Genomic DNA, 23,859 nt, shown 5'->3' on the forward strand with positions numbered 1-23,859 from the left:
GGAAAAGGGGGGGCATACTACAGTGGGTGGGAGGGCAGAGTGAGCAGTCTCTGGTGCAAGCCCGCTGGAGGCAGAAAGGGGATGGTGAAGAAAAATGGTTGAGGCAGTGGGGAGCCATCCATGGAAGCTTTTGCATCCTCCTTCACACTATGCCTAGCTCTGAGTGGAGGGATCTACTTGGTGGCTATTTTCTGCCCAAAAAGACACATTCCAGAATACACCATTTGGATAAAGCAAAGAAAGGCAGGTCACATCAAAGCTCTGTTTTTTTAGAAACATGAGTTTTAAAGTCCATTGTCAATCTCAAAAGAAAAAAATACATACATTAAGTCTGTCGAACAGAGCTTTTAAAAGGAACACAGCATAACTTGGAACTAATGCAAATCAAATGTCAGAGGGAAGAAATTCATCTGTTTATATTTCATTTCCTCTAACATTTGCCTAACCGAGAAAACAGCAACTGGGTTTTAATAACATTGGAGGAGTAAAAATTCCCAGGATATAAAACCCTTTAAACAAGTTTTCTTCCAAAGCCCATTTCAATAATGGCTCAGTAATTACTGCACTCACAGGAGCGCTCTAGCTAGTACCTTCCAACAGGGGGCTGCAGGCCATGCTGGCAGCCAGATGCCCGCATTCTAACCACCTGACTCACTCAAGGAAACACACAAAGTCCAAATGAGTTTCATCAGGCTACCCTTCGGTAAGAAACCTGGCAAGTGAGGAGAATTCTGCTTCAATGCGGATTTCTCCTCCATGAGCACAACTAATGGTTGTGCCTCCTTCAGCACTTCCCATGGCTCTATTGACCAGGACACGGTGACTTGAACTTGGTCATCTAATTGACACCTACTCCAATTCCCTTCAGAGGTCCCAGTCACATCTGCCAAACATCTGAACTGTAGGTGGGGCCAGCCTCTGTCCACAAAGGCACACAATTCAGAGGGGAAGAGAATACATCTTCTTACACCCACAGTCAACAGCAAGAAAAGTCACATTTGCCAGTACCAGCATTCACATGGTTTTACTGATTTGCCGTCAAAGTAGCCTAACCTATCCTGGTTAAAAACACAGGCTCTAGAAATGCACATGGGTTTTAATTTAAGTCACTTACTAGCTGTGTGACCTTGGACAAGTTACTAAACTCCTCTGAGACTTGGTTTTATGAACCTCGTATAAGGGATAACAATAGTTATCTATCTCATAGCATTGTTGTAAGAATTAAATGAGAAATTCTGGCACAGCTCCTCCCCTGACAGTCTACTCCTTCAGTAATCCACTCCGCTAAGCACCAGACTCCCTCCAGGGGTGTGGGTCTGGAGAGACTGTGAGTATCCTCCAACAAACCCTCAGGATGAGCATCCAGAGCTCTTACGCATCCTCGGGCAAGGTGAACACTTCCTCCACCCCACCGCCAAGGACAAAGGACCGGAGAATGGCCACTTGAAAAGCAGTAAAGATTTAACATCCATAGGCAAAGGGGGGGGGTGGTCTTCTCACCCTGAATAGGACAGATGAGACAGCCCAGGCCACCAGAGGTGCCACTGAGCCAGAATCTTTCATTCTTGAGTCCACAAAAGAGTCCCTGAGAGACTCAGAAGAAGAAAGAGAAGAAGGAGGGGAAGGAGAAGGGAAGAGAGGTAGGAAAGGAGGAGGAGAGGAAGAGAAATAATTCCCTTATTGGAGCCTTTCAAATAGAGGCTCTGGGGGCACCTGGGTGGCTCAGATGGTTAAGCGTCTGCCTTCGGCTCAGGTCATGATCCCAGGGTCCTGGGATCGAGTCCCACATGGGGCTTCCTGCTAGGCAGGGAGCCTGCTTCTCCCTCTGCCTCTGCCTCTCTCTCTGCCTCTCATGAATAAATAAAAAAAAATTTTTAAAAAACTATATAAAAAAAATAGAGGCTCTGCCTTCAAGAGAAACCGGAAAGAGGTTGAAGATGTTGTGTCTCTAGCCTCGCTCACCAAGGGAGAGTGAGGTCAGGCCAGCACTACTGAGCAGCCGACCAGGAAGGAAAGGTCCCCTCACCCCCTCCCAAGAGCCAGGAGTCCCAGACAGAGGCTACCTCTGCCAGCCATGCCAGAGACACAAAAGAAGGGCCAGGGCTCTGGGCCACAGAGCTGTCCATCTCCTCAGGCCAGAGACTGGCACCCACACCAAGAGTCAAGGAGCAGAAGGAGGAGCTGGTGGGGGTGCACAGGTGATTTCTAAGCTGCAAAGACTCATACTGTCACTGTAGGGTCACTAGCCACACCTGGTGTTCTGGCTTTCTTCCCCTGCTAAAAAAGGAACTGGCTACTGCCCCCTCCCAGCCAGGTTTGCCCCTTCTCCTTCCTGCAGAATTGCCCATTAGCCATCTGGCCTTCCTTCCTCAAGCATAGTTGAAAATGGTCTCTTGCAGTTTCCCAAGTGAGTTCAGTGATGTAAAATGCTCCTGTCCATGTCCTCACCTCCTTCCCTGGCTCTCCACCTGCAGAGGTCAATTTCTGATTCCCTTTCCTACTTCCATTCCACATAAGTTTTGGTTGCCCTACCCACTAAGCCCCGAGCCAGAAGTGGAGTGTTTGTTTGCACTCTCAGACTTCTGAGCATTTACCCCTGCATGCAACTTGTGTTGACCCTTGAACGATGCCCAAGATTTGTGGTGGCAAGGGACATTGCAGGCAGTGGTAACAGCATGAGCATGAACTTAAAATTCCAAATGAGTACAACATAGTCAAAAGTCAGTGAGGAAGCCAGCCTGTAGAGGGACCATGGCGGAGTGGAGTGGAAAGTACAGCTAGAGTTATATCAAGCCTCATAGGAGTTGGGACATAGCTCAGCTTCTGACATACTGCAGGGGCCAGGAAGAAAATGGCGTCTATGGGGAAGAAGCACTGATGGTGAGGAAGAACAGAAGAGGGTAAGAAGCAGCTACATGTAGTGATAAACTAGGTAATAAATATCAAGTAGAGGAAAAACACGTACTACCTAGAAAGTTTGGAGCAATTCTTTTAGGCAATAGAATATTCTAGCAAGTTAAGTGTCAAGCAGAAACCCCTTTGGATTACTCCCCACAACCACACACCACTCTTGCAAAGCCATTTTATAAAATTTGAGCTCATTCTTTCCTAGTGAGCAGATTCTAAGTGAGACAGTATTTTTCTACTGGTTAAGAGTCTAAGGGTCATTATTATCAATTACGAAAAATTAGACATCTAGGGCATATAGTTCTCAGATTGGCTGAGTGTGGATTGAGCCTGGGACATGCTCTACAAATTGATTTTTTAAAATAAATCCCTGACACAGCCTTGGTTTTGTATTGTTTGCCTCCTTCTACTAAAAGCTAAGCATAGCAAGATAAGAAAAACAAAGCTAAAATTTAAATGTAAACGTTCAGTTAATTGAACTGCTTCCAGCCAAGATGGAGTAAGAGGGACTAGATTTATCCCTCCACCTTAGAAACTACAGAACAGTACAAAACTTATGAAGGAATATTTTTCAGATGTTGGGCAGGGAAGGCCTATAACCTCAAATGTATATAAACAAAGTGAGCCCTAAAATTGTACCAGGTTACTGCCTTGAGGCAGTTTCCAGGATGCAGCTCAAGGAAAAGGAACCCAAAAAGAGCACTCACTGAGTTGAGGGGACAGAGACTGGTGTTCAGGGAGGCCAAAGCAGTTATGATTTGTGGGGCAGACTACCAGAGAGGAGGAAGCTACACAGAGAAAGAGTTCCAGAGATATGCAGAAGGGTCCTCTTAAGTCTTTGGCTAAGCACTGATATGCACAGATGTGACAGGAAAACACCCAGAGCCAGGGAAAAAAAAACTCAAAAAAAAAGAAAAGAAAAAAGAAAGAAGCTAGAATAATACTTAGTGTTCACATAAGGCTGGTAATACTTCATGTCCTCACCAGCCACAGTAGAAAAATATCCTAATACACAGATCATCCAGTGGAATCCTCAGAAGATATAGCGGAACAAAATTAACCCTAGAATAAAGGCTGCTCTGAACTTGTCCCGACAAAGTTTAAAAGCAAGCCTTGAAAGGATCAAACTAAGTCTTAACTAAGTCTAACTGCATATCAGAAAAATAAATCCAAGGGAGGACTTAAGATGGCAGAGTAGTAGGGAGACCCTGAGCTTGCCTCATCCTTCAAACACAGCTAGATCAACATCAAATCATTTCAAACAACTTGGAAATCGATCTGAGGATTAAGAAAACAATCTGCACACCTGGAGGGGGAGAACATGGCAGATGTGAGGTTTGCAGATGTGAATTGGGGGAGAGAAAAGCCACAGTGCCTCGAAGGGGAGTGAGCCCTTTTTGTGGAAGGGAAGTTAGGGAGAGAGGGAAAGAGGGGAGAGACAGCAGCAGGTAGGGTTCGCACAGGACGCAGTAGGGTGGGGAATCCCCTACGTCACACTGGGAGAGAACGTTCTCCTTCCTGAATTACATTTGGAAAAGGGTATTTTTGCTTCTCCAAGAACAAAAGGCTTGCCGGGAGCCACTGAACGGCCATTCAACAGCAGGGGACAGACACTTGCATAGAAGACAGATAACCTGCTTGGTGCTTCACCATAGACTCCAGCCACTGTGCACACACTGTGTGACTGCTTTTCTGGGACAGAACAGTGCCAGGTGCACTGCAAGGCTCTCCTCCGGGGGAAGAGAAACAAGTCCACGCTTGATGGGTCCTTTAAGATTTGGAGTTTTGAATCCCAGCCACAGGCCAGAGATAAAACACAGAAGAGCTGTGGCACCAGGCGTGCCAACAGCCCAGGCACAGACAGGTTGAGGGCAGGGATCTGGCAAAAACCTGGGACACAGAGGGGAGATTGTTTGCTTTACTGTGAGGGCCTCCTGAACAGTGGGTGCCACGAGTTGCCCTCCCCGGGGACAAGAGGGCAGTGTGATGCCATCATCCATCCCTGCCCACCAGCACTGTCAGACTTCAGAGAGAAACACAGTCTCCAGTGGAGGCTGGAGTTGCTTACAGCAAACCCCAACCCCCTGCACCCAGCAGGGGCATTTTTGCAAAGACACGTCTGACTGTGAGCCAGCGAAGCGGACCTCTCAGAAGACGAACACAAGCTCCTGGCATATACCAAGTCTACTGATTACAGAGTGTTCCAAAGCATCACCTTCCATTCTGGTAGAAACAGGAGCAGGCTTTCTTCTTATTTATTTTTTTAAAAAAGATTCATTTATTCATTTTAGAGAGAGAGAGAGCGGGGGGTGGGGAGAGGGCAGAGGGAGGGGAAGAAAGAGAATCCTAAGCAGACTCCCCGCCGAGCACAGACCCCAACGTGTGGCTCAATCCCACAATCCCGAGACCATGATCAAGCCAAAATCAAGAGGCAGATGCCCAACCGACTGAGCCACCCAGGTGTACCAATTATTTATCTTTAATTTTTTTTCATTTTTAATTTTTAAAATTTTCTTTTTCTTTTTTTTTTTTGGTATCAGGCTTATGGTTTTTTGTTCATTTGTTGGCTTGTTTATTTCCTTTTCTTGTTTTTTGAATCAGGCTTCTTTTTTTTTCTTTTTCTTTTCTTTTTTCCTTCTCTCTTTCTTTTTCTTTGAAATCAGGCTTATAGTTTTTTGTTTTTCTGTCTGCTTTTTTGTTCCTTTTCCTTTTCTCTTTTCTTGGATCAGGCCTTTTTTTTTTTCAAAATCAGGCTTATATTAACAAACAAATCAAAGCACACCTAGTTGAAGGTCCAAACACTCCCCACTGCAAGCAAAGAAGAACTCTGTAGAGGACTGACCTGTGGGAAAGAGCAGCCAAACACAATAGCAGAGTGCACACAGCATACACCAGAAACACCTCCTGAAGCACCACGTCATAGACAGTGTATGACCCCTCCTTAATACACTATTACTCTCAGGAGCAGAAAACATAACAAGCTTTCATAATACACAAAAGACAGAAACCTAGACATAATGACAAGATGGAGGAATTCTCCCCAAAAGAAAGATCAAGAAAAAATCACAGCCAGGGATTTGCTCAAAACAGATATAAGCAGTGTATCAGAACAAGAATGTAGAACAACAGTCATAAGAATACTAGCTGGGCTTGAAAGAAGCATAGAAGATACCAGAGAAACCCTGGCTACAGAGATAAAAGACCTAAAAACTAGTCAGGCTGAAATAAAAAATGCTATAACTGAGATGCAAAACTGACTGGATGTAATCACAACAAGGATGGAAGAAGCAGAGGATCAAATAGGTGATATAGAAGATACAATTATGGACAATAATGAAGCTAAAGAGGGAAAGAAAACTATTAGATTGAGGAATATAGACTTAGGGAACTCAGTGATTCCACAAAGCACAATAATATCTGTATCATAGGAGTCCCAGAAGAAGAAGAGTGGGAAAAAGAGGGTAGAAGATTTATTTGAACAAATTAAAGCTGTGCACTTCCCTAATCTGGGGAAGGAAACAGGCATTCAAGTCCAAGAGGCACAGAGAACCCCCCTCAAAATCAACAAAAACAGGTCAACACCAAGATATATCACAGTGAAACCTGCAAAAGACAAAGACAAAATTCTGAAAGCAGCTGGGGAAAAAAAAGTCCTTAACCTACAAGGGTAGACACTTAAGGTTAGCGGCAGACCTCTCCATAGAAACTTGGCAGGCCAGAAAGAAGTGGCATGATATATTCAACATGCTAAATGGGAAAAGTATGCAGCCAAGAATACTTTATCCAGCAAGGCTGTCATTCAGAATAGAAGGAGAGATAAAGACTTTCCAAGACAAGCAAAAACCAAAGGAGTTCATGAACACTAAACCATCTCTGCAAGAAATATTAGAGGGGGCCCTTTGAGGGGAAAAAGAGACCAAAAGCAACAAAGACTAGAAAGGAACAGAGACAATCTGCAAAGAACAGCAACTTTACATGTAATACAACGGAACTAAATTCATATCTATCAATAATTACTTTGAATGTAAATGGACTCAATGTTCCAATCAAAAGACAAAGGGTATTAGAATGGATTAAAAAAAAATAAGACCCATCTATATGCTGCTTACAAGAGACTCATTTCAAGATTTTTTATTTATTTAAGAGAGAGAGAGCAGGGGGAGGGGCAGAGGGAGAGAATCTCAAACAAAGTCCCCACTGACACAGAGCCTGATATGTGGCTTGATCTCACAACCCTGAGATCATGACCTGAACCAAAATCAAGAGTTGGACGTTTAACCAACTGAGCCACCCAGACACCCCAAGAGACTCATTTTAGACCCAAAGATACCTCCAGATTGAAAGTGAAGGGGTGGAAAACCAACTATCATGCTAATGGACATCAAAAGAAAACTGGAGTAGCCATATTTATATCAGACAAACTAGATTTTAAACCAAAAAGTGTAATAAGAGATTAAGAAGGGCACTGTACCATAATAAAAGGGTCTATCTAACAAGAGGATCTAACAATTGTAAATATTTATGCCCCCAACTTGGGAGCACCCAAATATATAAATCAGTTAATAACAAACTTAAAGAAACTCATAGATAACAATGAAATAATAGCAGGGGACTTTAACACCCCACTCACACGCAAGGGACAGATCATCTAAGCAGAAGATCAACAAGGAAAAATGGCTTTGAATGACACACTGGACCAGATGGACTTAACAGATATATTCAGAGCATTCCATCCTAAAGCAATAGAATACACATTCTTTTCAAGTACACATGGAACATTCTCCAGAATAGATCACATACTGGATCACAAATCAGGCCTCAAGCAGTACAAAAAGACAGATCATACCATGCATATTTTCAGACCACAACGCTATGAAACTTGAAGTCAACCACAAGAAAAAATTTGGAAAGACCACAAATACATGGAGGTTAAAGAACATCCTACTAAAGAATGAATGGGTTAACCAGGAAATTAAAGAAGAAATTTAAAAAAATACATGGAAGCAAATGAAAATGAAAACACAACAGTCCAAAACTTTTGGGAACACAGCAAAGGAGGTCCTAAGAGGACCAGAGCAATACAGGCCTTTCTCAAGAAGCAAGAAAAGTCTCAAATACACAACCTAACCTTATACCTAAAGGAGATGGAAAAAGAACAGCAAATAAAGCCTAAAACCAGCAGAAAGGAAATAATTAGGATTATTGGTAGGTAGGTAATAAATATCAAGTAGAGGAAAAACATGTACTACCTGGAAAGTTTGGAGCAATTCTTTTAGGCAATAGAATATTCTAGAATAGAATATTCAGGTAGAAATAAATGATATAGAAATAAAAAATAAAACAGTAGAACAGATCAACTAAACTAGGAGCTGGTTCTTTGAAATTAACAAAATTGATAAATCTCTAGCCAGACTTATCAAAAAGAAAAGAGAAAGGACCCAAATAAATAAAATCATGAATGAAAGAGGAGAGATCACAACCAACACCACAGAAATACAAACAATTATAAGAGAATATTATGAGCAATTATATGCCAACAAATTGGGCAATCTGAAAGAAATGGATAAATTCCTAGAAACATACCAAAACTGAAACAGGAAGAAATAGAGAATTTGAACAGATCCATAACCAGCAAAGAAATTGAATCAGTAATCAAAAATCTCCCAACAAACAAGAGTCCAGGGCCTGATGGCATCCCAGGGGAATTCTACCAAACATTTAAAGAATTAATTCCTATTCTTCTGTAGCTGTTCCAAAAAACAGAAATGGAAGGGAAACTTTCAAACTCATTCTATGAGGCCAGCATTACCTTGATTCCAAAATCAAAGACCCCACTAAAAAGGAGAATTACAGACCAATATCCCTGATGAACATGGATGCAAAAATTCTCAACAAGATACTAGCTAATTGAATACAACAGTACATTAAAAGGATTATTCACCATGATCACGTGGGATTTATTCCTGAGCTGCAGAGGTGGTTCAGCATCCACACATCAATCAATGTGATACACCACATTAATAAAAGAAAGGATAAGAACCATGTGATCCTCTCAATAGATGCAGAAAAGGCATTTGACAAAATATAACATCCTTTCTTGATAAAAACCCTCAAGGAAGTAGGGATAGAAGGAACATACCTCAACATCATAAAGGCCATATATGAAAGACCCACAGCTATGGGCGCCTGGGTGGCTCAGATGGTTAAGCGTCTGCCTTCGGCTCAGGTCATGATCTCAGGGTCCTGGGATTGAGTCCCGCATCGGGCTCCCTGCTCCTTGGGAGCCTGCTTCTCCCTCTGCCTCTCTCTCTGTCTCTAATGAATAAATAAATAAAATCTTTAAAAAAAAAAAAAAGAAAGACCCACAGCTAATATCCTCAATGGTGAAAAACTGAGAGTTTTTCCCCTAGTATCAGGAACATAACAGAGATGTCCACTCTCACCACTGTTGTTCAACATAATACTGGAAGTCCTAACCTCAGCAATCAGATAACAAAAAGAAATAAAAGGTATCCAAATCAGCAAGGAAGAAGTCAAACTTTAACTCTTTGCAGACAACATGATACTCCATGTAGAAAACCCAAAAGAATCCACCAAAAAATTGCTGGAACTGATACAGGAATTCAGCAAAGTCACAGGATATGAAATCAATGTACAGAAATCTGCTGCATTTTTACATACCAATAATGAAGCAGTAGAAAGAGAAATCAAGGATTCGATCCCATCTACAATTGCACAAAAATCATAAGATACCTAGGAATAAACCTAACCAAAGAGGTAAAAGATCTGTATGCTGAAAACTATAGAACACTTATGAAAGAAACTGAAGAAGATACAAAGAAATGGAAAAACATTCCATGCTCATGGATTGGAAGAACAAATATTGTTAAAATGTCTATACTACCCAAAGCTACCCACAGAGTCAATGCAATCCTGATCAAAATAACACCAGCATTTTTCACAGAACTAGCACAAAGAATTCTAAAATTTGTATGGAACCAGAAAAGACCCCAAATAGCCAAAGTAATGTTGAAAAAGAAAGGCAAAGTGGGAGGCATCACAACTCCGACTTCAAGCTATATGACAAAGCTGTAATCATCAAGACAGTATGGTACTGGCACAAAAACAGACACATAGATCAATGGAACAGAACAGAGAACCCAGAAATGGACCCACAACTATATGGTCAACTAATCTTTGACAAAGCAGGAAAGAATATCCAATGGAAAAAAGACAGTCTCTTCAACAAACGGTGTTGGGAAAACTGGACAGTGACATGCAGAAGAATGAAACTGGACCACTTTCTTATACCATACACAAAAATAAATTCAAAATGGATGAAAGACCTCAATATGAGACAGGAAACCATCAAAATCCTAGACGAGAACACAGGCAGCAACCTCTTTGATCTCAGCTACAGCAACTTCTTACTAGACACATCTCCGGAGGCAAGGGAAACAAAAGCAAAAATGAACTACTGGGAATTCATCAAGATAAAAAGATTCTGCACAGCAAAGGAAAAGGAATCAACAAAACTAAAAGGCAAACAATGGGATGGGAGAAGATATTCACAAATGACTTATTGGATAAAGGGCTAGTATCCAGAATCTATAAAGAACTCATCAAAATCAATATGCCAAAAATAAATAATCCATTTAAGAAATGGGCAGAAGACATGAACAGACATTTCTCCAAAGAAGATATACAAATGGGTAATAGACACATGAAAAAATTCTCAACATCACTCACCATCAGGGAAATACAAATCAAAACCACAATGAGATACCACCTCACACTTCTAAGGATGGCTAAAATTAACAACACAAGAAACAACAGGTGTTGGCAAGGATGTAGAGAAAGGAGAACCCTCTTGCACTGTTGGTGGGAATGCAAACTGATCAGCCACTCTGGAGAATAGTATGAAGTTTCCTCAGAACGTTAAGAATAAAACTACCCTACAACCCAGCAATTGCACTACTAGGTATTTATCTAAAGGATACAAAAGTGCTGATTCAAAGGGGCACATGCACCCCAATGTTTATAGCAGCATTATCAACAATAGCCAAATTATAGAAAGAGCCCAAATGTCTATCAACTGATGAATGGATAAAGAAATTGTTGTATATATACACAACGGAATATTACTCGGCCATCAAAAAGAATGAAATCTTGCCATTTGCAACAACGCGGATGGAACTAGAGTGCATTATGCTAAGCAAAATAAGTCAATCATAGAAAGACAAATATATGATTTCACTCATATGTGGAATTTATGAAACAAAACAGAGGAACATAGGGGAAGGAAAGGAAAATAAAATAAAAACAGAGAGGGAGGCAAACCATAAGAGACTTTTAACTATAGAGAACAAACTGAGGGTTGCTGAAGGGGGGGATGCTCTAAATGGGTGATGGGCGATAAAGAAGACACTTGCTGGGATGAGCACTGGGTGTTGTATGTAAGTGATGAATCACTAAATTCTACTCCTGAAACCAATACTATACTGTATGTTAACTAACTTGAATTTAAATTAAAAATAAATAAGTAGGGGCACCTGGGTGGCTCAGTCATTAAGTGTCTGCCTTCGGCTCAGGTCATGCTCCCAGGGTCCTGGGATTGAGCCCCACATTGGGCTCCCTGCTCCGCAGGAAGCCTGCTTCTCCCTCTCCCACTCTGCCTGCTTGTGTTCCCTCTCTCGCTGTGTCTCTCTCTGTCAAATAAATAAATAAAATCTTTAAAAAAAAATAAGTAAATAAAAAGAAAAAATAAATCCAACAGTACTTAAAGGAATACAGTAAAATCCAGCAACCAATAACAAAAACCTAACAATGTCTGACATTCCATATAAAGTTAGTAGGCACACAAATAAGCAGAAAAATATGACTCCCAATAAGGAAAAAAGTCAATAAAAAGAGAACAAGATATGACCAAAACGATGGAAATAGAAGTCAGGAACATTAGAAAAAGCTATTGTAAATATGCTTTATATGTTCAAAAAGGCAGAGAAAAACATGAGCATGATGAGATGAGAAATGGAAGATATAAAAAAGATGCAAATGGAGCTTCTAGAGGTGAAAAATTACAACATCTTAAAAGTACAGTTGATGGATTAGAGGCAAATAATTGCAGAAGAAAAAATGAGTATATTTGAAGAAATAGCAATAGATTTTATTCAAAATTATATACAGAGAGAAAAAAGATGGAGAAATTAATAAGGGTTATTAGATCATAAAACTGAATGAAAATGAAAGTAAAACATCAAAATTATGGGAAGCAGTGAAAGCAATCCTTAGAGGGAATTTTATAGCATTAAATGCTTATATTAGAAAAGAGGGAAGTCTCAAGTCAATAATCTAAGCTGCCACCTCAAGAAACTAGGAAAAAAAGAATGAAATAAACCCAAAGCAAGCAGAAGAAAGGAAATCATAAAGAGGAAAAACTAATAAAATTGAAAACTGAAAACAATAGAGAAGATAAATGAAAATAAAAACTAATGATTTGAAAAAAATCAATCAAATTAATAAACCTGACAAAGACTGATAAAAGAAGGAAGATAATACAAATTGCCAATACCAGAAATGAAAGAGAGGCTATCAGCAGAAATGCCTCGGACATTAAAAGGAAAATAAGGGAATACTACATACAATTCTATTTGAAATTTGAAAACTTACACGTAAAGGACTAATTCCTTGAAAACCACAAAGTATGAAAACTCATCCAAGATGAAATAGAGAACCTACATATTCCTGTAACTATTAAAGACTTTGAAATCATATTTTATTTTATTTTATTTTTAAGATTTTATTTATTTATTTGACAGAGAGAGACCCAGCGAGAGAGGGAACACAAGCAGGGGGAGTGGGAGAAGGAGAAGCAGGCTTCCCGCCAAGCAGGGAGCCCGATGCGGGGCTCAATCCCAGACCCCGGGATCATGACCTGAGCCGAAGGCTGACACTTAACGACTGAGCCACCCAGGCACCCCGAAATCATATTTTAAAAACCTTCCAAAAAAAGAAATATCTAGGCCCAGACTGTTTCACCACTAAACATCTAAAGAAGAAATAACATCAATTCTATACAATCTCTATCAGAAAACAGTAGAAGGGCAAACATTGTTTCATGAGGCCGGCATTACCCTGATAGCAAAACCAGGCTAAAATAGTATAAGAAAAAGAAAATTACAGACCAGCATTTCTCATAAACCTAGGGGCAAGATCCCCATCATGGTGGAAAAACATGTACTTAGAGATATACAGACCTAGGTTAGAGTCCAGAGTCTGCCATTTATTAGCTGTGCTACCTTCATTAAGTAACAACCTCTCTGATCCTGTTTCTCTTCTGTAAAATGGAAATGACTATAACTCCATAGCTCTGTTGTAAAGATTAAATGAGATAATATAAAATGTTTAACGTAATTCCTGAAACATAGTATCATTCAGTATATGTTGGACAGTATTTTTATTACTATTATTGTTGATATTCCTACATATGTAACAATGTGAGGTCTATTTAAAGCAACTGAAACAGAGTAGACAATAGTACATGCCTTCTGATCTTGCGGAAGTTGGGCGGGGGTTTCTGTCCAGGGTTACAAGGCAGAGGTAATGCGCATACCAAGGCCTCACCTGTGCCAAGAGGTTAAGAGGAGCACAACGAAGGAGTGGAATTCTACGTCTATACTCTTGGTGAGGAGGAGAGTGTGAAGTCCTGCCAATTCGAGGGCTTCTGGAGTTGAACAACCCACGTGTCCTCAGACTCATGACAAGTAGATTCTGAATCACTGGATCTGGGATGAAGCACAAGATTTTTTTTTTAAAAGATTTTATTTATTTATTTGACAGAGAGATAGCGAGAGAGGGAACACAAGCAGGGCAAGTGGGAGAGGGAGAAGCAGGCCCCCATGGAGCTGGGAGCCTGATGCAGGGCTCGATCCCAGGACCCCGGGATCATGACCTGAGTCGAAGGCAGACGCTTAACGACTGAGCCACCCAGGCACCCCGAAGCACAAGATTCTTAACATTCTTTACAGCACCAGAGATGCTTCTAAAGCACATGGTTCATTGTTATGGGCTGAATTATGCCCCCCTTCCCCGTTCATATATTGAAGCCCAAACCCCCGATACATCAGAATGTACCTGTATTTAGAGACAGGGCCTTTAAAGGAGTAATGAAGTCCCTCTCTCGTATGTTAGCTACTGGGTAGCCGAAGTAAGAATTAAAATTCGCATCGTGGTGCATTTTGCTTAAAACCTGTTGGTGACTCTTGCCACTCGGAAGAGAAGATCCAGCCTCATTCGCAGCCACTCTCCTGTCTAACTGCAGCCACCGGACCTCCTGTCGGGTCTTCAGTGGTGCCAAACTCTGCCTGTCTTGTGGTATTTGCACATGCTCTGCCCTGTCTGTAAAGCTCTATCCCCGCCTCTTTGCCTGACTCACTCCCATTTACTTGTCAGGCCCCAATTTAAGTGTCACTGCCCTGATCCCCTAGATTAGAAAAGCATTTCTCCAGTGTTTGTTTCCTTCACATCCTCTTATCTTCCCTCATAGTATTTATTAGTGTCTGGCTGCCCTACTCAGCTGTGAGCTCTAGGAGAACAGGGGCTACATCTCCTATGCTCACCTCCGTATCCCCAGCGCCTGGCACAGTGTAGACGATGAAAATTGCAGTGGAAGGCGGAGAAACAGTACAATATGTCCTAGGTGTGGTTTCCCTCATGAAAAGCCTGGTAAGAGAAGTGTCTCGGCTAGCTCCTCTACCTTCTCCCTCTGCCATCTTAGCAGTTTTGTCCAAGCTAGCCTAACAGTCTTCACCCTACCTCCATCCTTTTTTTTTAAAGATTTTATTTATTTATTTATTTATTTATTTATTTGAGAGAGAGAGAGAGAACGAGTGCATGCACATTGCGGGGGGGGGGGCAACGGAGAGCAGAGCGGGAGAGGGAAAGACTCTCCAGCAGACTCTGCACAGATCCTGGAGCCAGACACAGGGCTTGATCTCATGACCCTGAGATCAGGACCTGAAGCCGAAACCAAGTTGGACGCTTAACCGACTGAGCCACCGAGGCACCCCTCCATCCTTTAATTCTTAAATCACAATAGTCTTCTCCCCTCTCAGCCTAGCTATTGTTTTCCCAGGGTTTTTTTTAAAGATTTTATTTATTTATTTGACAGAGAGAGAGAGAGCACAAACAGGGGGAGCAGCAGAAGGAGAGGGAGAAGCAGGCCCCCCGCTGAGCAGGGAGCCCACCTCAGGGCTCGATCCCAGGACCCCGAGATCATGACCTGAGCCAAAGGCAGACGCTTAACCCACTGAGCTACCCAGGCACCCCGTTTTCCCAGATTTTATATAAACTGGATATAGAAAAACGTTTCACTTTCTTCTGAATGTCACTGTAAGAACAACAATGCCTGGTCCATGAAAAATGGTAGCAGACTTTCAGATTCAATGTCAAGTTAATAACAAGAATAGCCGCTGCTCAGGATGCCTGGGTGGCTCAGTTGGTTAAGCATCTGCCTTCGGCTCAGGTCATGATCTCAGGGTCCTGGGATCAAGTCCCACGTCTGGCTCCCTGCTCAGCAGGGAGTCTGCTTCTCCCTCTCCCTCTGCCCCTTACCCCTGCTCATGTTCACTCTCTTTCTCAAATAAAGAATTTTAATAAAAGCCTTCATATTCACGGAGCGCCTGGGTGGCTCAGTCGGTTAAGTGTCTGCCTTTGGCTCAGGTTGTGATCCCGGGGTCCTGGGATCGAGTTCCGCATCGGGCTCCCTGCCTAGCAGGGAGCCTGCTTCTCCCTCTGCCTGCTCTGCCTGCCCCTTCCCCTGTTTGTGTGTGCTCTCTCTCTGACAAATAAATAAATAAAATCTTTAAAAAAAAAATAAGAGTAGCCACTGCTCAGTTCCCACTGTCATGAGGAAATGGAGGCCCTGTATGCCAGATTCTGTTTTTTCAAAAGTCAGGAATCCGTATTTTTGTATGAACCCTCCTATTTTTGAAATACTGGCAACTATTTTTCTTTAAATGTGAACATGTGTTAGCTTAATGAAGCATATGTATGGGTCGGAGGTGTCCCATAAGCCACCACTCTGTGAGCTCAGAATAGTAAATAGTTTAACTATAATGCAAGTCACAATGAAAACAGTGGTATAATGGGTGGCGATGAGCACTGGGTGTTATATGCAACTAATGAATCATTGAACACTACATCAAAAACTAATGATGTACTATATGTTTGCTAATTGAACATAATAAAACAATTTTTTAAAAAGCAGTATGCCATTGGAACACATGGAATGGAACAATCACAAAATGCACCTTGTCATATTAATGGATACATTTAACAAAAAATAGGCCGGGTGCCCCGTTTGTATAGGAGCATAGCCAAAGCAAGGTTGCCATGCCCCAACCTTTGTTTGGCCTCTTGAGTCACACAGCTTGTCCACTTATAGTCCATGACCTGCTCTCTTGCCTATCTTTGCCTCCTGGATCTTGGCAACGAAGACAGGAAGTGAGGGGGGAATGATGATCAAAACAAAGAAAATAAGCTTGGGAAGGATCACGGTGTTCTTTCAGAAAAGCACTACAAGCAATGAGTTCAAGAAAAATGATTCTTAGGCATTGATATTCATTACTAGTTCATTCCTAGGTACACCTGTTGACTTTAGCCATTTTGACTGTAATTTCCAATACTGTACTTCAAGATCCTCACTTTAGTCCCTTGCCTTATCTCGTCAGTCTCCTAATTAACCAGAACATTCGAACCTGGGTTTGCCATTTAATCCTACCTCACCTCAAATTCGAATTTCCCTCTAGTGAAAAGACTCCTAAATGCTACTTTAACCACTTCCTCAAAGCTTATCTGGACTATTCTATCTCAACTTATTTCTCCAACCATCCTTCATCCTTTCCATTTCCCTAATTTGTGACCCTTTCACAAATACCTCTGTGTAGCCCCAGAAGTCACGGACTCTTTCATGATTTACCTCAGGTAATTAGTTTCCTTGGATATAGCCACAGCCCACAAAACTAATATTCATAGCCCTCTTGGGACTACCTGGAATCCCAGATGAATTTTTCTGATGGCAAGTTATATAAAAAGGTTTGAGGACATATGGGACATAAAGAGTCAGATGCAAGGACATTCACTGAAGCATTGTTTGTAATAGAAAAAGACTAGATAAATCCCAAATGTCCACCACTTGGAGAATGGTTAAATGTACCGGGACACAATCATACTGTGCACTGTTATGAATGTTTCATGTATGAACGGACACAGTTTGTCTCAGGTTGGGTTTGCCAGAATGAAGCCTGAAACAATGATTCCTGTGCACATGATTTACTGGGGAGGTGCTCTCAGGAGAAGGGAGTTAAGTCAAACAGGATAGGGCCAGGGGGAAAAGGTAGGCAAGAATTTGGTCTTAGCTGGAGACTAGCCTCAGTCTGATCCCATGAAGATCCTCTGGAGTATAAACTGCACTACGGAGTATTACCTTCCCCCCACCAACTTGAGGAAATAACCTTTTGTACCCCCATGTCCATCAGTCAGATGGTTCTCAAAATGTTTGAGTTCCTTTCTCCAGTGCACAGTTACCCAAGTAAATGGCCATGAGTCCTTCTGGGCAAGGACTGAAGAAATCATGACTACACATACTCACAGTGCTACTGCAGGGTCCTCCCTCCTGAGGGACTTGCACCCCGTTTAGTCCATGGGTTCCAAGACTGAAAACTGGCTTATGTCCGACAACTCAGCAAGAGGCCATGACTTGGAATTGGAGCAACTACCTTCAGCCTCCTGATCAAACTTTGATTGCTTTTGATTTTGCAGACTGAGCAGTGTCCCTGTCATCTGCCCATCTATCTCGCCCCTAGGGATGCTATATCCTATTAACCTTCATAACTCCCTCTAGATCAGGCCCCCTTGGCTGCCACTCTGACCTAGCTCCTGATTATGATTCTTGCATCCACCTAGCGTCTGGCAGTTGACCGTAGTCACCTGGCCTCTGTTCCTTCAGTTTCCCCATCATCCTCACTGCTAATGATGAGCTCAGCTCTGTGATTGCTTCACCTACTGTCCACTCTGGCCTGCATGTGGCCTGCACATGAACTTCTTCGTCATGCTGGTGCCTCTCCTACCAGCACAAACCTCACGGCCTTGGTGAACAGTGTGTTCCCTGAGCACCTCTGTGCAAAATGATCCTCCAATACATCTTCTGGCCTCACATAACAGATCCACTCAGCAGACTCCACCCTAAGCCTTCTAATCCATTGTCTGTCATGAAAATTCAGGTAATTTCAACCCAACTTAGCCAACCTGTTTTCCATGCTATGATCCATCCTAGCAGTGTGTCTGCACCATCTTTCAGATTCTCTGCCAGGCTGTTAAATCCTGTATCCTGGGAGACTACTCCTATATTTACAAATGACCTTTTATCCAAATTTGTGTTCTACTTCCCTTGATTAAGGAAAATTCTTGCCCATACCTACTGTCTCAGCTCCTGCTGTGACATTTTTACTAGATGCTGCGGTTTTATCAGGGTGTTGTCCCTTTCCTCTCTTTGCAGGCCGAGCACATCCCCCATTGGGTGACACTGTGATTTAACCCTAGTTATTGGCCTACTGTCTGAGAGGAGGAGTAGGACAGGGGATAGGCACATGTTGCCTCGCAAGGGAGAGGCCTCTGTACTGTGTGCAAACAAACAGGGTGTGCTAGCTCTTAATAGGGAGGAATGGGCCACTTCTCAGAGGGGAATTCAAGGTTTTTTAGGCCTAGAAGTCCCTCTCTCATGTCAGAGTCCCATTCCTTCCCAGCCAGAGTCCTGACCTTGGCATAGCAGACCTGCCTTAGTTGGGATTTTAACCGCCCTTGGAGACTGACTACTCTTATGATTCAAGTCCCGGGCCCAGCCATCCACTTTCTTTATCATCCTGCTGCAGGAGGTAAGCCTCTGTAGATGCTACCAGGAAGGTTCTGCGACTTACCCACTGAACTTTAAATTGCCAGATAATCACTTTCAGCTTTTTGTTATCTTTTTCCAGAGTGCCCATCAAACTTAGGAATAGCCACCAAATCCCATTCCCTTAAAGATTACTATTCTCCCCATATTTCTCAAATGTTTGATGTATCCCAGTAGCCAATTTATTCCCTCCCACCAATGAAAGTTTTAACTGCACTGCTGCCTTGTGTCAGGGAATATCCATGCTCCACCTACCACCAGTATGGGGTTCTCAATGGCAGCCAGGTAATGGGTGGGCCAGGTCCAAAGTCCCATCACCACACACGCTCCTGGCACCAAATGTCACAGGGTCTGGCTTCCCCACGAAACAGACCTCGAGATGGAGACTGGTGCACAGGATGTTTATTAGGGAGTGCCTTTGGGATCAAAACTTGTGGAAAAGAGGTGGAGGAAAAGCACTGGGCAGGGGTGCCTGGGTGGCTCAGTCGCTTAAGCAACTGCCTTCGGCTCGGGTCGTGATCTCAGGGTCCTGGGATCGAGCCCCGCATCGGGCTCCCTGCTCGGCGGGAAGCCTGCTTCTCCCTCTCCCACTCCTCCTGCTTGTGTTCCCTCTCTCTCTGTCAGATAAATAAACAAAATCTTTAAAAAAAAAAAAAAAAGCACTGGGCAGAGGGAGAAATGAAGCCATGATACAGTTCCAACGAAGGCCTCAGCCAACTCCATGGTAGGCTCTAGAACTAGAATATCTGGTTGCCCCAAACTGGGTTAAAAGGGCTGGGCCTTTATACCCCTGAACTTATTAGTCATTGGATGTGGGCTTCCCTTGGAAGGAGGCATGAACTTAGGTGAAGCAGTTTTCTTTAGCTGAGGCATCCCATAAAGAGGGCTGACACCTGAAGGCCATCTAGATGTGCTCCCAGCAGCTGGAGGAATAATGTCCTCCTTGCTGAAAGGCGACCTGGGTGGCACATTACAGCATTCACCACATGCACTGATGGCCATACCCTGTGAACATAAACTTTCTGATCTGCCTTCTGATGGGTGTGGAAAATAACACATTTGGTAGATCGACAGCCACATACACATGGCTGTGTTAATCTGCTCGAATGAAGATATCACACCTGACAGAGCAGTTGGTACTACTTAGTAAAATTTGTGGTACTTCATATTGTCACCTGCCATGATTCATCGGTTTTTCTTTTTGGGGGCCACACTAGTGAATTTCATAGGTATCTGATGGGGGAATGCACTGCATAAGTCTCTGAGAGCACTAAATTCTGCAATTCTCCCTGGGATGCAATACGGTTTTTAACTTTTATTTACTTATTATGTTGGTAGGTGGGAGTGAGGAGTTTCTGAGGCTTCTATTTGGCCTTTCCTACTACATTAGCTCTTACTCTACTGGCCAAACAGCCAACGTGAAGGTTCTGCCAATTGCTAAGTTTTTCCAATCAAATTATACAGTCTGGAACTACTATCAAGCGGTCAGGCAGTCCCTAAAGAGCAGGGTACTGGCAGCTGCTAGGCTGGCTTACTGCACACTTCCATAGATTCAGCCAACAAAAAGACAATGAGTCCAAATGCATACGGACAGCTTATTACTTACATAGGCAGCAAAGCAAGATCATCATGGTGTCAGCACTCCCATGTCCCTAGTCCCACAGGATGACATTGACTTGGAGGGGCCGGATGACAGATGACATAACAGTGGGACACTGTTGTAGAGGAGCCAACTCTAAACTATAGCCACGCCGTTTATGCCGCCCCTACACTGAAGGGGGTTGTGTGCATGATGGTGGAAAGCCCTATGCCTCACCAGAACCAGGGAGGCAGATGAGAAACTGCCTCGTGGCAGCCTCCCATTAAAAAGAGATGGTCTTTTGTAACAGCTCCTTGCAATTGCTCATCTTGCCATATTCCAGAGAGGATTACAGGGCATTCCTCCAAGACTTGAGTCAGACCGTGGTTGAGCCTTGGCTATGTGGCCTCTGGGGAGATGTTCAAGGTCACTAGACCACCATAGCAGAACCATTCCCCTATACCCACAACTAGAATGAAAGTTCCGTGAGACTGAAGTCTGTATCTCCAGTACCTGGAAGAGTGCCTCACACACCACAGATGCTCAGTAAATACTTTATGAGTGAATATTTTATGAGTGAATGAATGAATGGATGGATGGATGGGTGAAAAGGGGGTTATAATGTCTGCTCTTTTGGAGAAGGAAGTGTCTGCCATCCCTCTCACCTCAAAGTGAGATCCATGTCCTTTTCTTTCCCGGTTCTTCTTTAGCTCTAATTATTTACCTCTGTCACTGCTGTTCAGTTCGCTTGCACTACTAAAAGCAGACCTAACAAATTACATTGCTAAGGTGTTTCTTTACTCCTCTTCCCTCTTCCTCATTGAATGCTCTTAATGTTTGCCAGGACCAATCTCTGATAAAGTTGGATCGACTGTCAGAATGTTGGGTTGCTGACCTTTCTGCTAGAGCAGTGTGGTTCTCAATCCTGGCTACACCTTGGAATTAGCTTTAAAAAAGAAAAAAAAAAAAACCTTTTTCCTGGGCTCCACCCCCAAAGGCCGATTTAATTACTCTGTTCTGGGCCCAGGACATGGGTAATTTTTTTTTTTTAATTCCCCAAGTGATGTTAATGTACAACCAGGGCTAAGAACCACTGCCTTAAGCAGAGTACAGGCTTGTAACCTGCACCCAGGTCTGCTCTTCAGATCTTAAATATTTTTAACAGGTAACAAAATATTTTGTTCTACAAAAGAGAGAGAAATGCAATGGCCCCAGGAGAGGAATTTGACTGACCTAAATATAGTGGCATTTGAGCACGGGCTTCCAAAGCCAAATGACCTGGATCAGATTACAGACACTACCACTTAGCAGCCAGGTGATCTTGGGCAACTAACTTAACTTCTCTAACATGTGCAAGTATCTATCAGTCGGCCTGACATGTAGCAGGTCCTCAATGTAGGTTCATTAACTCTGAATATGAATCTCCAAGCTTCATCTGTAAATTGAGGGTAATAATACCTGCCTGCCTATCTCCTAGAGTTGCCATGAGACTAAAAATAGGCGATGGCCTTACAGGCCCTTTGGGAACATTTAGGTGCTGTACAAATGGGAAGTAGAAACATTCTTTTTCTTTTATGAAAATGTTAAACGTATGTATCACATTTTAAAAACGTTTCTAAGAATTTTCGTGCCTGTGGTTTCACAGTCTTACAACAGCCCTGGAAGTAAACTGGGCAGTAAATTAACAGGTAAGAAAACTGAGACAAGAGAGGTTGTTTGATCTGCACAAGGTTGTTCAGCAAAACGAAGACTGGATCTTAGGGCCAGTAACTCAAAGGCAGAGATTCTCTTCACCAGATAATGCTCACAAAAGGTCTATTAATAGATTCCCCTCAATGAGTAGGTTGGTCATCTGATCAGAGCTCTTTTGGACATGTTGAGACAATTTCTTTTACTTGTCCCTTTCAAAGCAGGAATTGTACCTGAGGAAATGCGATCAATATTCCTCAGTCCTTAAGTACATGGTTAGTTTGGTTTTTAGTTTCCCTCTGTTTTCTCTTATATTTCAGTAACCATGCTGTTGGTACATTGAGCAAAAGGAAAAGAAACCTTTCCCACCTCACCACCATCACCTTTGTTTATTACCATGTGCCGTTTTTCTAATTTCAACACGAAAAACAGTGAAAATGGCAACACTGAAGACTGATAGCCACAAGATGGCAGAGTTTACCATTTCATTTTTTCTTGCTTACATCATTCATTCATTCATTCATTCAAGAATTATTCTTTGAGTGTCTCCTATGTGTAGAGTACTTTTCTAGGGATCAAAAGGATTATAAAAGAGGCAAACAATGTGATATGGTTCCTGCCCTTGAGAAGCTTGGGGTGAGGGCAGTCTGCAAAGAAGAAAAAACACACCTAAGAACATTTAAAAGAAAATACACATTACTGTATGATTAGAGGCCAAATGAGTGATATAGACTACTGTATGACTACAGTGAGCCAGAAAGTCTGCATGGAAGGGATAAGAACGGAGCTGGGGCTTGAAGGATGAAAAAATAGGTTAGAAAGAAAAACTAAGTCCCAAACAAAGGGACCAGTATGGATCATGCTACTGAAGTAAAAATGAGCAAAACATGTGCCCACGTCAGTGATGAGACTAACCTGGTTATAACAAACGGATATTGGGTAAACAAGATTGAAATAAATTAGATCTCCATTGATTTTGCTAGAATGATGCCCACCATAAAAGATAAAGATATCTATTGAGCCTGCCAATAACTATGGCCTTTGGGCAGGCAATTTGGTCTAGCTCCAGTTTCATCATTTGTAAAATGCGCAGGTTGGACAAGATGACTTCTTACAGTCTTTCCAAATCTTATAAAAGAAAAACACTGGGAGGCAAGCAAGCAGGCAGGGAAGGAGGGAGGGAGGTGGGAAGGTAAGAAGGGAGGGAAAGAGGAAGGAATGAAGGAAGAAGAAAGGAGGGCAGAGGAGGAAAAAGAAAATGGATTATTACTTCTTTAGCAACTGCTGTAATGGCTTTGACATTTCAGTTGCAAACATGAACAGGGACAGTCTTACATAGTGGTTAGGGCTTGGGCTCTCCTGTTGGGTAGACTTGAGTCCAAGTCTTGGACCAGTCACTTACGGTTTAACAGTAGGCAAGTTAGCTTAGACTGTATAAGCTTCAGTCATTCATTCAACAAACATGTATGTAACACCTTACTCTATGTTAAGCCCTATGCTAGTCATTGGCAATAGGGAGATAAACAAGACAGACAAGATCTCTTCTCCGGAGCTTACAGTTTTGTAGGAGGGACTGTCCAAAAATAATCACACAAAAAACTAGATACAAGTGTAATCAGTGCAAAAGTACAGAGTGTTAGGAGAGCAGATAACTGAAAGGCATAACCCAGTCTGATAGGTCAGAGGTTTCCCCAAGGAAAGCTGAGCCAGGCAAAGAAAAGGAAAAAAACATTTC

At 42.5% G+C, this 23,859-nt stretch overlaps 1 long non-coding RNA gene across 1 annotated transcript in view; it reads right to left on the reverse strand.

The window, feature by feature from the left end:
• Nucleotides 1-23,859, reverse strand: part of LOC118551515 (uncharacterized) — a 67,190-nt gene that overhangs the window by 21,373 nt on the left and 21,958 nt on the right. The window contains exon 7 of the long non-coding RNA XR_013444581.1: nt 13,531-13,691. This is a non-coding gene — a long non-coding RNA (uncharacterized LOC118551515). The remainder of the gene's footprint in view (nt 1-13,530; nt 13,692-23,859) is intronic.

The sequence above is a fragment of the Halichoerus grypus genome, chromosome X (genome assembly GCF_964656455.1).
Source record: "Halichoerus grypus chromosome X, mHalGry1.hap1.1, whole genome shotgun sequence".
NCBI lineage: Eukaryota > Metazoa > Chordata > Mammalia > Carnivora > Phocidae > Halichoerus > Halichoerus grypus.